This window comes from Lissotriton vulgaris, chromosome 1_1 (genome assembly GCF_964263255.1).
Source record: "Lissotriton vulgaris chromosome 1_1, aLisVul1.2, whole genome shotgun sequence".
Classification (NCBI taxonomy): domain Eukaryota; kingdom Metazoa; phylum Chordata; class Amphibia; order Caudata; family Salamandridae; genus Lissotriton; species Lissotriton vulgaris.
Genome location: NC_141685.1, coordinates 1,485,699,069 through 1,485,715,391, shown reverse-complemented (window position 1 = coordinate 1,485,715,391; position 16,323 = coordinate 1,485,699,069).

Here is a 16,323-nt window from a genome sequence, read left to right as displayed (position 1 = left end):
AAAAATAAGCTGAAGAGCATGCCAAAATTCTCTACAGACACTGCCAATCCTCACACTGCCTATTTGCATGCTGAGGTTATTCACTATGACCCACCAAACCAATTGGCAACAGTAGCCTCTCTCTGCCTCATTCGTATGCTCCGATGCCACCTTTATTTAGCAAATGTTAGTGCTCTAGGATTTCATAGCACGATTCGCTATAGCCTCTTTTTTCAACAGAAATGTCCTAAAGGTACCTATACCAATCTGCTGGGTGGGGAGGAGGGGGGCTGCTGCTGCTGGCAGTAAAATTTTGGGGCACCCCACCTCTAAAAATACATTCACATGCTCCTTGTTGTACCTTTCAATACCATAACTGCAGCAGAATCGTATGGTGACCCCTGTTGGTAACAGAAACGGTCAAACAGCTTTTTGCCACCCCCCCTCCCCCGTTGCCCCTAACCATTTGGGGTACACCCCATGAGGGAGGATCAGAGCAATAAAAAATAATGGTAGCCCCCCCAAAAAAGTACCTGGAAGGCATGCCATTCTGTGCACCTCATCGCTCTTCACGTTGCGCCTAAGCACCTTTTAATACTGCTCCCCGACTGCCCCCTCCCAACAGAAATCAGAAAGTATAGGGGGTGCATTAAAAAAGTTTTTGCAGTTCCCCACCATAAGTCAGGATCCTCCTCCATCTATGACCCCTTCCTAGGCCCTCAGACCCCACCCATTCTGCCCAGGCTCCTCCTATTTGACCACACCCAATCTGACTAGGCTCCTCCTTAACCCCTCCTCCGCTCTCGGACCCCACCCAATCTGACTAGGCTCCTCCTATACCCCCTCCTCTCTGACTCCACCCATTCTGCTCTGGCTCTTCCCATACCCCTCTGACCCCACCCATTCTGCCCAGGCTCCTCCTATACCCCTCTTATTTGACCCCAATCTGACTAGGCTCCTCCTAAGCCCCTCCTCTGCTGTCTGACCCCACCCATTCTGACTAAGCTCCTCCTAAACCCCTCCTCTGCTGTCTGACCCCACCCATTCTGCCCAGGCTCCTCCTATACCCCCTCCTCTCTGACTCCACCCATTCTGCCCAGGCTCCTCCTATTTGACCCCACCCAATCTGACTAGGCTCCTCCTAAGCCCCTCCTCTCTGACTCCACCCATTCTGCCCAGGCTCCTCCCATACCAGTCTGACCCCACCCATTCTGCCCAGGCTCCTCCTATACCCCTCCTATTTGACCCCACCCACTCTGACTTGGCTCCTCCTAAACCCCTCCTCCTCTGCTGTCTGACCCCACCCATTCTGCCCAGGCTCCTCCTATACCCCCCTCCTCTCTGACTCCACCCATTCCGCCCAGGCTCCTCCCATACCTGTCTGACCCCACCCATTCTGCCCAGGCTCCTCCCATACCTGTCTGACCCCACCCATTCTGCCCAGGCTCCTCCTTTACCCCTCCTATTTGACCCCACCCAATCTGACTAGGTTCCTCCTAAGCCCCTCCTCTGCTGTCTGACCCCACCCATTCTGACTAAGCTCCTCCTAAACCCCTCCTCTGCTGTCTGACCCCACCCATTCTGCCCAGGCTCCTCCTATACCCCCTCCTCTCTGACTCCACCCATTCTGCCCAGGCTCCTCCTATTTGACCCCACCCAATCTGACTAGGCTCCTCCTAAGCCCCTCCTCTCTGACTCCACCCATTCTGCCCAGGCTCCTCCCATACCAGTCTGACCCCACCCATTCTGCCCAGGCTCCTCCTATACCCCTCCTATTTGACCCCACCCACTCTGACTTGGCTCCTCCTAAACCCCTCCTCCTCTGCTGTCTGACCCCACCCATTCTGCCTAGGCTCCTCCTATACCCCCCTCCTCTCTGACTCCACCCATTCCACCCAGGCTCCTCCCATACCTGTCTGACCCCACCCATCTGCCCAGGCTCCTCCCATACCTGTCTGACCCCACCCATTCTGCCCAGGCTCCTCCTATACCCCTCCTCTATGACCTTACCCATTCTGCCCAGGCTCCTCCTCCTCCTATTTGACCCCACCCAATCTGACTAGGCTCCTCCTAAGCCCCTCCTCTGCTGTCTGACCCCACCCATTCTGCCCAGGCTCCTCCTATTTGACCCCACCCAATCTGACTAGGTTCCTCCTAAGCCCCTCCTCTGCTGTCTGACCCCACCTATTCTGCCCAGGCTCTTCCTATACCCCCTCCTCTCTGACTCCACCCATTCTGCCCAGGCTCCTCCCATACCCGTCTGACCCCACCCATTCTGCCCAGGCTCCTCCCATACCCGTCTGACCCCACCCATTCTGCCCAGGCTCCTCCTATACCCCTCCTATTTGACCCCACCCAATCTGACTAGGTTCCTCCTAAGCCCCTCCTCTGCTGTCTGACCCCACCCATTCTGACTAAGCTCCTCCTAAACCCCTCCTCTGCTGTCTGACCCCACCCATTCCGCCCAGGCTCCTCCTATACCCCCTCCTCTCTGACTCCTCCCATTCTGCCCAGGCTCCTCCTATTTGACCCCACCCAATCTGACTAGGCTCCTCCTAAGCCCCTCCTCTCTGACTCCACCCATTCTGCCCAGGCTCCTCCTAAGCCCCTCCTCTGCTGTCTGACCCCACCCATTCTGCCCAGGCTCCTCCCATACCAGTCTGACCCCACCCATTCTGCCCAGGCTCCTCCTATACCCCCTCCTCTCTGACTCCTCCCATTCTGCCCAGGCTCCTCCTATTTGACCCCACCCAATCTGACTAGGCTCCTCCTTTACCCCTCCTCTCTGACCCCACCCAATCTGACTAGGCTCCTCCTAAGCCCCTCCTCTGCTGTCTGACCCCACCCATTCTGCCCAGGCTCCTCCTAAGCCCCTCCTCTGCTGTCTGACCCCACCCATTCTGCCCAGGCTCTTCCTATACCCCCTCCTCTCTGACTCCACCCATTCTGCCCAGGCTCCTCCCATACCCGTCTGACCGCACCCAATCTGCCCAGGCTCCTCCTATACCCCTCCTATTTGACCCCACCCAATCTGACTTGGCTCCTCCTAAACCCCTCCTCTGCTGTCTGACCCCACCCATTCTGCCCAGGCTCCTCCTATACCCCCTCCTCTCTGACTCCACCCATTCTGCCCAGGCTCCTCCCATACCCGTCTGACCCCACCCATTCTGCCCAGGCTCCTCCTATACCCCTCCTATTTGACCCCACCCAATCTGACTTGGCTCCTCCTAAACCCCTCCTCTGCTGTCTGACCCCACCCATTCTGCCCAGGCTCCTCCTATACCCCCTCCTCTCTGACTCCACCCATTCTGCCCAGGCTCCTCCCATACCCATCTGACCCCACCCATTCTGCCCAGGCTCCTCCTAAGCCCCTCCTATTTGACCCCACCCACTCTGACTTGGCTCCTCCTAAACCCCTCCTCTGCTGTCTGACCCCACCCATTCTGCCCAGGCTCCTCCTATACCCCCCTCCTCTCTGACTCCACCCATTCTGCCCAGGCTCCTCCCATACCCGTCTGACCCCACCCATTCTGCCCAGGCTCCTCCTATACCCCTCCTCCTCTCTGACACCACCCAATCTGACTAGGCTCCTCCTAAGCCCCTCCTCTGCTGTCTGACCCCACCCATTCTGCCCAGGCTCCTCCTATACCCCTCCTCTCTGAACCCACCCAATCTGACTAGGCTCCTCCTAAGCCCCTCCTCTGCTGTCTGACCCCACCCATTCTGCCCAGGCTCTTCCTATTTGACCCCACCCAATCTGACTAGGTTCCTCCTAAGCCCCTCCTCTGCTGTCTGGCCCCACCCAACCTTCCCAGGCTCCTCCTATACCCCTTCTCTCTGACCCCACCCAATCTGACTAGGCTCCTCCTAAGCCCCTCCTCTGCTGTCTGACCCCACCCATTCTGCCCAGGCTCCTCCTATACCCCTCCTCTCTGAACCCACCCAATCTGACTAGGCTCCTCCTAAGCCCCTCCTCTGCTGTCTGACCCCACCCATTCTGCCCAGGCTCTTCCTATTTGACCCCACCCAATCTGACTAGGCTCCTCCTAAGCCCCTCCTCTCTGACTCCACCCATTCTGCCCAGGCTCCTCCTAAGCCCCTCCTCTGCTGTCTGACCCCACCCATTCTGCCCAGGCTTCTCCCATACCAGTCTGACCCCACCCATTCTGCCCAGGCTCCTCCTAAGCCCCTCCTCTGCTGTCTGACCCCACCCATTCTGCCCAGGCTCCTCCTATACCCCCTCCTCTCTGACTCCACCCATTCTGCCCAGGCTCCTCCTATTTGACCCCACCCAATCTGACTAGGCTCCTCCTAAGCCCCTCCTCTCTGACTCCACCCATTCTGCCCAGGCTCCTCCCATACCAGTCTGACCCCACCCATTCTGCCCAGGCTCCTCCTATACCCCTCCTATTTGACCCCACCCACTCTGACTTGGCTCCTCCTAAACCCCTCCTCCTCCTCTGCTGTCTGACCCCACCCATTCTGCCCAGGCTCCTCCTATACCCCCCTCCTCTCTGACTCCACCCATTCCGCCCAGGCTCCTCCCATACCTGTCTGACCCCACCCATTCTGCCCAGGCTCCTCCCATACCTGTCTGACCCCACCCATTCTGCTTAGGCTCCTCCTCCTCCTATTTGACCCCACCCAATCTGACTAGGCTCCTCCTAAGCCCCTCCTCTGCTGTCTGACCCCACCCATTCTGCCCAGGCTCCTCCTATTTGACCCCACCCAATCTGACTAGGTTCCTCCTAAGCCCCTCCTCTGCTGTCTGACCCCAACCATTCTGCCCAGGCTCTTCCTATACCCCCTCCTCTCTGACTCCACCCATTCTGCCCAGGCTCCTCCCATACCCGTCTGACCCCACCCATTCTGCCCAGGCTCCTCCCATACCCGTCTGACCCCACCCATTCTGCCCAGGCTCCTCCTATACCCCTCCTATTTGACCCCACCCAATCTGACTAGGTTCCTCCTAAGCCCCTCCTCTGCTGTCTGACCCCACCCATTCTGCCCAGGCTCTTCCTATACCCCCTCCTCTCTGACTCCTCCCATTCTGCCCAGGCTCCTCCTATTTGACCCCACCCAATCTGACTAGGCTCCTCCTAAGCCCCTCCTCTCTGACTCCACCCATTCTGCCCAGGCTCCTCCCATACCAGTCTGACCCCACCCATTCTGCCCAGGCTCCTCCTATACCCCCCTCCTCTCTGACTCCTCCCATTCTGCCCAGGCTCCTCCTATTTGACCCCACCCAATCTGACTAGGCTCCTCCTATACCCCTCCTCTCTGACCCCACCCAATCTGACTAGGCTCCTCCTAAGCCCCTCCTCCTCTGCTGTCTGACCCCACCCATTCTGCACAGGCTCTTCCTATACCCCCTCCTCTCTGACTCCACCCATTCTGCCCAGGCTCCTCCCATACCCGTCTGACCCCACCCATTCTGCCCAGGCTCCTCCTATACCCCTCCTATTTGACCCCACCCAATCTGACTTGGCTCCTCCTAAACCCCTCCTCTCTGAACCCACCCAATCTGACTAGGCTCCTCCTAAGCCCCTCCTCTGCTGTCTGACCCCACCCATTCTGCCCAGGCTCCTCCCATACCAGTCTGACCCCACCCATTCTGCCCAGGCTCCTCCTATACCCCCCTCCTCTCTGACTCCTCCCATTCTGCCCAGGCTCCTCCTATTTGACCCCACATAATCTGACTAGGCTCCTCCTAAGCCCCTCCTCTGCTGTCTGACCCCACCCATTCTGCCCAGGCTCCTCCTAAGCCCCTCCTCTGCTGTCTGACCCCACCCATTCTGCCCAGGCTCATCCTATACCCCCTCCTCTCTGACTCCACCCATTCTGCCCAGGCTCCTCCCATACCCGTCTGACCGCACCCATTCTGCCCAGGCTCCTCCTATACCCCTCTTATTTGACCCCAATCTGACTAGGCTCCTCCTAAGCCCCTCCTCTGCTGTCTGACCCCACCCATTCTGACTAAGCTCCTCCTAAACCCCTCCTCTGCTGTCTGACCCCACCCATTCTGCCCAGGCTCCTCCTATACCCCCTCCTCTCTGACTCTACCCATTCTGCCCAGGCTCCTCCCATACCCATCTGACCGCACCCATTCTGCCCAGGCTCCTCCTATACCCCTCCTATTTGACCCCACCCACTCTGACTTGGCTCCTCCTAAACCCCTCCTCTGCTGTCTGACCCCACCCATTCTGCCCAGGCTCCTCCTATACCCCTCCTCTCTGAACCCACCCAATCTGACTAGGCTCCTCCTAAGCCCCTCCTCTGCTGTCTGACCCCACCCATTCTGCCCAAGCTCCTCCTATTTGACCCCACCCAATCTGACTAGGTTCCTCCTAAGCCCCTCCTCTGCTGTCTGGCCCCACCCAACCTTCCCAGGCTCCTCCTATACCCCTTCTCTCTGACCCCACCCAATCTGACTAGGCTCCTCTTAAGCCCCTCCTCTGCTGTCTGACCCCACCCATTCTGCCCAGGCTCTTCCTATACCCCCCTCCTCTCTGACTCCACCCATTCTGCCCAGGCTCCTCCCATACCCGTCTGACCCCACCCATTCTGCCCAGGCTCCTCCTATACCCCTCCTATTTGACCCCACCCACTCTGACTTGGCTCCTCCTAAACCCCTCCTCTGCTGTGTGACCCCACCCATTCTGCCCAGGCTCCTCCTATACCCCCCTCCTCTCTGACTCCACCCATTCTGCCCAGGCTCCTCCCATACCCGTCTGACCCCACCCATTCTGCCCAGGCTCCTCCTATACCCCTCCTCCTCTCTGACCCCACCCAATCTGACTAGGCTCCTCCTAAGCCCCTCCTCTGCTGTCTGACCCCACCCATTCTGCCCAGGCTCCTCCTATACCCCTCCTCTCTGAACCCACCCAATCTGACTAGGCTCCTCCTAAGCCCCTCCTCTGCTGTCTGACCCCACCCATTCTGCCCAGGCTCTTCCTATTTGACCCCACCCAATCTGACTAGGTTCCTCCTAAGCCCCTCCTCTGCTGTCTGGCCCCACCCAACCTTCCCAGGCTCCTCCTATACCCCTTCTCTCTGACCCCACCCAATCTGACTAGGCTCCTCCTAAGCCCCTCCTCTGCTGTCTGACCCCACCCATTCTGCCCAGGCTCCTCCTATACCCCTCCTCTCTGAACCCACCCAATCAGACTAGGCTCCTCCTAAGCCCCTCCTCTGCTGTCTGACCCCACCCATTCTGCCCAGGCTCTTCCTATTTGACCCCACCCAATCTGACTAGGCTCCTCCTAAGCCCCTCCTCTCTGACTCCACCCATTCTGCCCAGGCTCCTCCCATACCAGTCTGACCCCACCCATTCTGCCCAGGCTCCTCATATACCCCTCCTATTTGACCCCACCCACTCTGACTTGGCTCCTCCTAAACCCCTCCTCCTCCTCTGCTGTCTGACCCCACCCATTCTGCCCAGGCTCCTCCTATACCCCCCTCCTCTCTGACTCCACCCATTCCGCCCAGGCTCCTCCCATACCTGTCTGACCCCACCCATTCTGCCCAGGCTCCTCCCATACCTGTCTGACCCCACCCATTCTGCCCAGGCTCCTCCTCCTCCTATTTGACCCCACCCAATCTGACTAGGCTCCTCCTAAGCCCCTCCTCTGCTGTCTGACCCCACCCATTCTGCCCAGGCTCCTCCTATTTGACCCCACCCAATCTGACTAGGCTCCTCCTAAGCCCCTCCTCTGCTGTCTGACCCCAGCCATTCTGCCCAGGCTCTTCCTATACCCCCTCCTCTCTGACTCCACCCATTCTGCCCAGGCTCCTCCCATACCCGTCTGACCCCACCCATTCTGCCCAGGCTCCTCCTATACCCCTCCTATTTGACCCCACCCAATCTGACTAGGTTCCTCCCAAGCCCCTCCTCTGCTGTCTGACCCCACCCATTCTGACTAAGCTCCTCCTAAACCCCTCCTCTGCTGTCTGACCCCACCCATTCTGCCCAGGCTCCTCCTATACCCCCTCCTCTCTGACTCCTCCCATTCTGCCCAGGCTCCTCCTATTTGACCCCACCCAATCTGACTAGGCTCCTCCTAAGCCCCTCCTCTCTGACTCCACCCATTCTGCCCAGGCTCCTCCCATACCAGTCTGACCCCACCCATTCTGCCCAGGCTCCTCCTATACCCCCTCCTCTCTGACTCCTCCCATTCTGCCCAGGCTCCTCCTATTTGACCCCACCCAATCTGACTAGGCTCCTCCTATACCCCTCCTCTCTGACCCCACCCAATCTGACTAGGCTCCTCCTAAGCCCCTCCTCCTCTGCTGTCTGACCCCACCCATTCTGCCCAGGCTCTTCCTATACCCCCTCCTCTCTGACTCCACCCATTCTGCCCAGGCTCCTCCTATACCCCTCCTATTTGACCCCACCCACTCTGACTTGGCTCCTCCTAAACCCCTCCTCTGCTGTCTGACCCCACCCATTCTGCCCAGACTCCTCCTATACCCCCCTCCTCTCTGACTCCACCCAATCTGACTAGGCTCCTCCTAAGCCCCTCCTCTGCTGTCTGACCCCACCCATTCTGCCCAGGCTCCTCCTATACCCCTCCTCTCTGAACCCACCCAATCTGACTAGGCTCCTCCTAAGCCCCTCCTCTGCTGTCTGACCCCACCCATTCTGCCCAGGCTCCTCCCATACCAGTCTGACCCCACCCATTCTGCCCAGGCTCCTCCTATACCCCCCTCCTCTCTGACTCCTCCCATTCTGCCCAGGCTCCTCCTATTTGACCCCACATAATCTGACTAGGCTCCTCCTATACCCCTCCTCTCTGACCCCACCCAATCTGACTAGGCTCCTCCTAAGCCCCTCCTCTGCTGTCTGACCCCACCCATTCTGCCCAGGCTCCTCCTAAGCCCTTCCTCTCTGACCCCACCCATTCTGCCCAGGCTCCTCCTAAGCCCCTCCTCTGCTGTCTGACCCCATCCATTCTGCCCAGGCTCCTCCTATACCCCTCCTCTCTGACCCCACGCAATCTGACTAGGCTCCTCCCATACCCATCTGATCGCACCCATTCTGCCCAGGCTCCTCCTATACCCCTCCTATTTGACCCCACCCACTCTGACTTGGCTCCTCCTAAACCCCCTCCTCTGCTGTCTGACCCCACCCATTCTGCCCAGGCTCCTCCTATACCCCTCCTCTCTGACCCCACCCAATCTGACTAGGCTCCTCCTAAGCCCTTCCTCTGCTGTCTGACCCCACCCATTCTGCCCAGGCTCCTCCTAAGCCCCTCCTCTGCTGTCTGACCCCAGCCATTCTGCCCAGGCTCTTCCTATACCCCCTCCTCTCTGACTCCACCCATTCTGCCCAGGCTCCTCCCATACCCGTCTGACCCCACCCATTCTGCCCAGGCTCCTCCTATACCCCTCCTATTTGACACCACCCACTCTGACTTGGCTCCTCCTAAACCCCTCCTCTGCTGTCTGACCCCACCCATTCTGCCCAGGCTCCTCCCATACCCGTCTGACCCCACCCATTCTGCCCAGGCTCCTCCCATACCCGTCTGACCCCACCCATTCTGCCCAGGCTCCTCCCATACCCATCTGACTCCACCCATTCTGCCCAGGCTCCTCCCATACCCGTCTGACCCCACCCATTCTGCCCAGGCTCCTCCTATACCCCTCCTATTTGACCCCACCCACTCTGACTTGGCTCCTCCTAAACCCCTCCTCTGCTGTCTGACCCCACCCATTCTGCCCAGGCTCCTCCTATTTGACCCCACCCAATCCGACTAGGTTCCTCCTAAGCCCCTCCTCTGCTGTATGACCCCACCCATTCTGCCCAGGCTCCTCCCATACCCGTCTGACCCCACCCATTCTGCCCAGGCTCCTCCTATACCCCTCCTATTTGACCCCACCCACTCTGACTTGGCTCCTCCTAAACCCCTCCTCTGCTGTCTGACCCCACCCATTCTGCCCAGGCTCCTCCTATTTGACCCCACCCAATCCGACTAGGTTCCTCCTAAGCCCCTCCTCTGCTGTATGACCCCACCCATTCTGCCCAGGCTCCTCCCATACCAGTCTGACCCCACCCATTCTGCCCAGGCTCCTCCTATACCCCCCTCCTCTCTGACTTCTCCCATTCTGCCCAGGCTCCTCCTATTTGACCCCACCCAATCTGACTAGGCTCCTCCTATACCCCTCCTCTCTGACCCCACCCAATCCGACTAGGTTCCTCCTAAGCCCCTCCTCTGCTGTCTGACCCCACCCATTCTGCCCAGGCTCCTCCTAAGCCCCTCCTCTGCTGTCTGACCCCACCCATTCTGCCCAGGCTCTTCCTATACCCCCTCCTCTCTGACTCCACACATTCTGCCCAGGCTCCTCCCATACCCGTCTGACCGCACCCAATCTGCCCAGGCTCCTCCTATACCCCTCCTCTCTGACCCCACCCAATCTGACTAGGCTCCTCCTAAGCCCCTCCTCTGCTGTCTGACCCCACCCATTCTGCCCAGGCTCTTCCTATACCCCCTCCTCTCTGACTCCACACATTCTGCCCAGGCTCCTCCCATACCCGTCTGACCGCACCCAATCTGCCCAGGCTCCTCCTATACCCCTCCTATTTGACCCCACCCAATCTGACTTGGCTCCTCCTAAACCCCTCCTCCGCTGTCTGACCCCACCCATTCTGCCCAGGCTCCTCCTATACCCCCTCCTCTCTGACTCCACCCATTCTGCCCAGGCTCCTCCCATACCCGTCTGACCCCACCCATTCTGCCCAGGCTCCTCCTATACCCCTCCTCCTCTCCGACCCCACCCAATCTGACTAGGCTCCTCCTAAGCCCCTCCTCTGCTGTCTGACCCCACCCATTCTGCCCAGGCCCCTCCTCTCTGACTCCACCCATTCTGCCCAGGCTCCTCCTAAGCCCCTCCTCTGCTGTCTGACCCCACCCATTCTTCCCAGGCTCTTCCTATACCCCCTCCTCTCTGACTCCACCCATTCTGCCCAGGCTCCTCCCATACCCGTCTGACCCCACCCATTCTGCCCAGGCTCCTCCTATACCCCTCCTATTTGACACCACCCACTCTGACTTGGCTCCTCCTAAACCCCTCCTCTGCTGTCTGACCCCACCCATTCTGCCCAGGCTCCTCCTATACCCCTCCTATTTGACCCCACCCAATCTGACTAGGCTACTCCTATACCCCTCCTCTCTGACCCCACCCAATCTGACTAGGCTCCTCCTAAGCCCCTCCTCCTCTGCTGTCTGACCCCACCCATTCTGCCCAGGCTCTTCCTATACCCCCTCCTCTCTGACTCCACCCATTCTGCCCAGGCTCCTCCCATACCTGTCTGACCCCACCCATTCTGCCCAGGCTCCTCCTATACCCCCTCCTCTCTGACTCCACCCATTCTGCCCAGGCTCCTCCCATACCCGTCTGACCCCACCCATTCTGCCCAGGCTCCTCCTATACCCCTCCTATTTGACCCCACCCAATCTGACTAGGCTCCTCCTAAGCCCCTCCTCTGCTGTCTGACCCCACCCAACCTGCCCAGGGTCCTCCTCCTACAGACAACACCCATTCTCTTTCTTTCACTTTCCACACCTATTTTACTTACCGACCAATCTGCAATCCCTCTTTCGCTAGGCATGATTCCACTCTTACACAACACACAGACACATTTTACTTACCAATTTACTTACCTGGTGCCGAACCCGGGATTTGAACCCTGGTTGCCTGGATGGAAGGCAGGAACTTACCCACTGGACCACACTGGTTTCCATGTAAGTAGCCTATCAAATTGTCCTTATGTCATGGTCATCCTTTTAATGTGCAATGGAAGCCACAGGGAAGGACACCAAGGCCTGTATGTTGCTTATAGTTACTACTGCAATCCTCTAGACCACCAAGGAGCTATAGCTCAAAGGTAAGGCTTGTACCTTTGGTGGGGACAGCCCTCACAGGCCAGGGTTCGAATCCTGCCAGTGCTGTAGAAGTATCCCAAGGTGGGAAATTTTCAAACAGTGATTTTCTTTTTTTTTTTTTGCTAAGTGTTTTTCTGGTTTCCATGTAAGTAGCCTATCAAATTGTCCGTATGTCATGGTCATCCATTTAATGTGCAATGGAAGCCACAGGAAAGGACACCAAGGCCTGTATGTTGCTTATAGTTACTACTGTAATCCTCCAGACTACCAAGGAGCTATAGCTCAAAGGTAAGGCTTGTACCTTTGGTGGGGACAGCCCTCACAGGCCAGGGTTCGAATCCTGCCAGTGCTGTAGAAGTATCCCAAGGTGGGAAATTTTCAAACAGTGATTTTCTTTTTTTTTTTGTTGCTAAGTGTTTTTCTGGTTTCCATGTAAGTAGCCTATCAAATTGTCCTTATGTCATGGTCATCCATTTAATGTGCAATGGAAGCCACAGGAAAGGACACCAAGGCCTGTATGTTGCTTATAGTTACTACTGCAATCCTCCAGACCACCAAGGAGCTATAGCTCAAAGGTAAGGCTTGTACCTTTGGTGGGGACAGCCCTCACAGGCCAGGGTTCGAATCCTGCCAGTGCTGTAGAAGTATCCCAAGGTGGGAAATTTTCAAACAGTTTTTTTTTTTTTTGCTAGTGGTTTTTTTGGCAGGTGTCTCCCAACATTTCATATGTTTTCTCTCATGACCTTCTACCAACCGCCCTATTTCTCAAGTAGGTGCTAGGAACAAGGCCTTATCTTACTTTATCAATGTCGTCATTCTTTGTCCTTTAAGTTTGGTGAATTGCAGAGTGCAATTGTGGTATTGGGGGTTATAACTGAGCACAAGAATGCGAGGATGGTGCTACACTTATTGTAAAATAGGTTGGTTGATGGTGATTTTTCATTTTAGTGTGAGCCACTCGCTCAAATCAGAGGTTTGGTGCCAGTGAGCTTGGATAGAAATAAAGGTCAAGTATGAGCTCTGGCTAATGAAATGATGGGTCGAGTTTGAGGCTAGCTAGAGTCCATTTATTAGGTGCAATAAGAAGTTGGAAAGATTGTTTCCTTTAAGAGACAGACAAGAGCAGAGTCAAGCCTTTGCTCTAGTAGATTTGCATCATGCCTGCTGCAGGATGTGAAGGAGTGGACCTCCACAGCAGTGCGTTGTGCCGGGCTGGGCTGCACTGGGCTGGGCCTGCCCTGGCATCTTGGATTTATTAACCCGCCTCCTTCCTTTGAAGAACACTCACGAACGGCCACAAACGTCCTTGTTCTGTATACAGGCGGACAGCAGGCAATTTAGGACCCTGCTAAATGATGATGATGTCCCCATGTGCTTCCTTCGAGTGGCAAAATCCTTTGTCTAAGGCAGGTGGGCTTTTTTAAAATTTGGTTGAAGACCATATGTTGGAGGCAGTATCACGGCACAAGCCGCCGACCGTCTCAGAAGAAAGTATGCATGGGAGGACATTATTTGCATAGGAGAGCCCTCTTCTTAGTCCCATTCTTAAGCTGCAGTGGCCATGAAGTGTTACTAGTGGGCAGCAGTATGAACAAAAGAGCACACTGAGGCTTTTCTTCTTCTTGCTGACATGATTCTTGGTCATTTTTGTCTTGCAGGGCCTAAGGAGTGAAGGACTACGATGACTGAGGGGATGAGGAATGGCTGGCCTGTATTTGTGGTGAAGGGGGAACATTTGGAAGGTAAACAGCAAGATGAAAGCGTCAAAGCATATATGTTTGCTGAGTGATTGAGTCTGTGTGTCACTTGTCTCTTTGTAGGGACATGTGAGAAAGGAACAGCAGCACCATAGACTTCAGGTGGGAGAGCAAGCAAGGATGAATATTTCCCTCAAATCCAAATACTTACAGCACCTCAAAGATGACAAGTGCGATATGATGTTCTGCAATTGCAAGGATTTGCCATGTGTGGTGCATAAATATGCATGGTTAGTGAGGTTTTTCCCAGAATGTGAGTATCGTTAGGCTGGCAAATGTCAGGCACTCCTTTGGGGGTATGAGGCCAAGAAAAAATTTGGGAAGTTTGCTACAGTCATCTGTAGGATCGAAAGACACTGGGGAATCGTTACAGAGGGAGCCAGGCTGCACAAAACGTGGTAACAGTTGGACAGAAATCTTTAGCAGGACTTTTGACTACCCCCAATGTGGGACCAGGACCTGCCCCTCAAATGTTCCCTCCTGGAACCCCAGCTTTGGTAGTGCATCAACCAGGTTTCAATCATTTGAGTGACCACAAACACCCTTGCTATGTGCCTTCCATTTACATTCAGTCAGTAACCCAGCTGCTTCGTTCGCTATTGAATCTCAAGTGACAGTTGGATGCACATTGCAGGGGTATACAGGCATTTACCGTACTGTACAGCCCCTCTCAGTACAGTCAGACTACACTTCTTAAAATCATAAATACATGTTTTGTCCAACAGTAAGGCCGGGCCTTAACTCTGTAGTTCATAGCCAACGTAAGGAGGAAAAAATAAGCTGAAGAGCATGCCAAAATTCTCTACAGACACTGCCAATCCTCACACTGCCTATTTGCATGCTGAGGTTATTCACTATGACCCACCAAACCAATTGGCAACAGTAGCCTCTCTCTGCCTCATTCGTATGCTCCGATGCCACCTTTATTTAGCAAATGTTAGTGCTCTAGGATTTCATAGCACGATTCGCTATAGCCTCTTTTTTCAACAGAAATGTCCTAAAGGTACCTATACCAATCTGCTGGGTGGGGAGGAGGGGGGCTGCTGCTGCTGGCAGTAAAATTTTGGGGCACCCCACCTCTAAAAATACATTCACATGCTCCTTGTTGTACCTTTCAATACCATAACTGCAGCAGAATCGTATGGTGACCCCTGTTGGTAACAGAAACGGTCAAACAGCTTTTTGCCACCCCCCCTCCCCCGTTGCCCCTAACCATTTGGGGTACACCCCATGAGGGAGGATCAGAGCAATAAAAAATAATGGTAGCCCCCCCAAAAAAGTACCTGGAAGGCATGCCATTCTGTGCACCTCATCGCTCTTCACGTTGCGCCTAAGCACCTTTTAATACTGCTCCCCGACTGCCCCCTCCCAACAGAAATCAGAAAGTATAGGGGGTGCATTAAAAAAGTTTTTGCAGTTCCCCACCATAAGTCAGGATCCTCCTCCATCTATGACCCCTTCCTAGGCCCTCAGACCCCACCCATTCTGCCCAGGCTCCTCCTATTTGACCACACCCAATCTGACTAGGCTCCTCCTTAACCCCTCCTCCGCTCTCGGACCCCACCCAATCTGACTAGGCTCCTCCTATACCCCCTCCTCTCTGACTCCACCCATTCTGCTCTGGCTCTTCCCATACCCCTCTGACCCCACCCATTCTGCCCAGGCTCCTCCTATACCCCTCTTATTTGACCCCAATCTGACTAGGCTCCTCCTAAGCCCCTCCTCTGCTGTCTGACCCCACCCATTCTGACTAAGCTCCTCCTAAACCCCTCCTCTGCTGTCTGACCCCACCCATTCTGCCCAGGCTCCTCCTATACCCCCTCCTCTCTGACTCCACCCATTCTGCCCAGGCTCCTCCTATTTGACCCCACCCAATCTGACTAGGCTCCTCCTAAGCCCCTCCTCTCTGACTCCACCCATTCTGCCCAGGCTCCTCCCATACCAGTCTGACCCCACCCATTCTGCCCAGGCTCCTCCTATACCCCTCCTATTTGACCCCACCCACTCTGACTTGGCTCCTCCTAAACCCCTCCTCCTCTGCTGTCTGACCCCACCCATTCTGCCCAGGCTCCTCCTATACCCCCCTCCTCTCTGACTCCACCCATTCCGCCCAGGCTCCTCCCATACCTGTCTGACCCCACCCATTCTGCCCAGGCTCCTCCCATACCTGTCTGACCCCACCCATTCTGCCCAGGCTCCTCCTTTACCCCTCCTATTTGACCCCACCCAATCTGACTAGGTTCCTCCTAAGCCCCTCCTCTGCTGTCTGACCCCACCCATTCTGACTAAGCTCCTCCTAAACCCCTCCTCTGCTGTCTGACCCCACCCATTCTGCCCAGGCTCCTCCTATACCCCCTCCTCTCTGACTCCACCCATTCTGCCCAGGCTCCTCCTATTTGACCCCACCCAATCTGACTAGGCTCCTCCTAAGCCCCTCCTCTCTGACTCCACCCATTCTGCCCAGGCTCCTCCCATACCAGTCTGACCCCACCCATTCTGCCCAGGCTCCTCCTATACCCCTCCTATTTGACCCCACCCACTCTGACTTGGCTCCTCCTAAACCCCTCCTCCTCTGCTGTCTGACCCCACCCATTCTGCCCAGGCTCCTCCTATACCCCCCTCCTCTCTGACTCCACCCATTCCGCCCAGGCTCCTCCCATACCTGTCTGACCCCACCCATTCTGCCCAGGCTCCTCCCATACCTG